This window comes from Acanthamoeba castellanii (assembly GCF_000313135.1).
Source record: "Acanthamoeba castellanii str. Neff unplaced genomic scaffold scf7180000084744, whole genome shotgun sequence".
Classification (NCBI taxonomy): Eukaryota; Discosea; order Longamoebia; family Acanthamoebidae; genus Acanthamoeba; species Acanthamoeba castellanii.
The window spans coordinates 138350-140048 of record NW_004457244.1 but is presented as its reverse complement, the minus strand read 5'-3'; positions in this window follow the sequence as shown (position 1 = coordinate 140048).

Below are 1699 nucleotides of genomic sequence, written 5' to 3'. Positions count from 1 at the left end.
TTTTTCGAAATTGTACACATGCTATATGTGTTCTGTTTGGATATACATGTTTTGGTGAACATTGTGAGTAAGAAATAATGTGAAATCTGTACAGGAAGGGGAAAACGCAAGTTAAACAGGATGCTTTGGCATTTTTCTGTGTGAAGTGGGCAGTGGTGATGTGAGGGTATCAAAGAAAAAGGTAGCAATTTATTGGAGTTGAGTGGGAGGAGGCTAACATTTAACCAAGGGACTTGCACTGCTTTCAGCCTGAAGAGGAAGCAGAAGAGGTGGAAGAGCTGGAAGCAGTGCTCTTGGGTGGCAGCTGGTCAAAGCCAGGATGAGAGTAGAGTGCTTCCATGTTGGTGAAGAGGAGGTTGAGCTTGTCATCAGTGAGGAATGTGGAGAGGAAGGTGAGCAGCCAGTTGGAAAGAGAGGAGATGTTGGATTTGGAGGGAATGGGAGTGGAGGATAGGCAAATGAAGTTGGAGTAGAGGGCAGGGACAAGGGAAAGATAGTAGGTGGGGTTTGCTTCATAGAGGAGGTGGCAGGGAGTGCTGGGAGAAAAGAGGGAGATGGAGCTGGTGCCAGCAGCTCCAAGCTCTGGAGGAGGAAGCTGTAGAGGGCTTGAGGAAGAGGAAAGCAGTCAGATGAATGTGTGGTGAGGAAGGCAGGAGCAGAGTGAACCATTTCACACTTCATCTGAGGGATGGGGATGTGGTGAAGGTAGCAGTGAGGCTCTGGAATGGCAGTTATAGGATGAGGGCGCCCAATGGAGGGCTGAGGGATGTGGTGGTGGGAGAAGCTGCAGACATCACTGCCACTGATGAAAGGGTCAGAAGCAGGAAGCTGGTGTCAAAGGAGGGGGAAGTGAAGGAAAAGTGGAGAAGACAGAAAACTTGGAGGCTCTTGTGTGCTTCAATGTTGACAATGCTGTGGGCAAAGTTGGAGGGAGATGTAGCAACACTGCAGGTCGTGGAAAGTCATTCTGCAGCATTGAAGACATTAAGTGGATGATTAGATGTAAACTGAAACCTGCATTGATATGTGAGTGGATAGATGAGAAAGAAGACTTGTGATGTGGCTCAGCAGACATCAACAAATACAACATCCAATGAGCATTGGAAGATGTCAACAAATAAAACATCCAATGTGCATTGCAAGTTGTTGACAAATAAAACCTCCAATGCACATTGGAAGTTGTCAACAAATAAAACTTCCAAATGGATAGGGAAGAGGAAGGACTAACCAGTTATGCATGAAATTGGAGAGGTTTGGCAAGTAGCCTGTGCAGCAGGATGGTCATGCATGGGCTGTATTTCTTCTGCAGCTCCGCCTGAGCTCACTTGTGGCGTTGCTTTGATGGTGACTCCTTGGGGGCAGCAGCTGCCTTACCCTTCTTGGCTGCTACACAGGCAACACAAACACTTATTTGAAAATGAGCAGAGAGCAAAGTATGACAATACACACTTGGTGGAGAGGTAGGCTCAACAACAATTGGAGTGGTAGGCACAGCAGCTTTAGAAGAGGACTGCAGTGGAGAGAGAGAGAGAGAGAAAGAGAGATAAGAGTAAAGTGGAAGAAAAGAGTGGCAATAAGAGAAGCATACAGATACACCTTTGGCCAAGGCTTCAAGTCAGCATCACTGGAAGCTAGTAGATTCAGAACAGGGCAGCATGGACTTCTCCTCTGCAAGGGATGTAGCTTTGGCAGCAGTGAG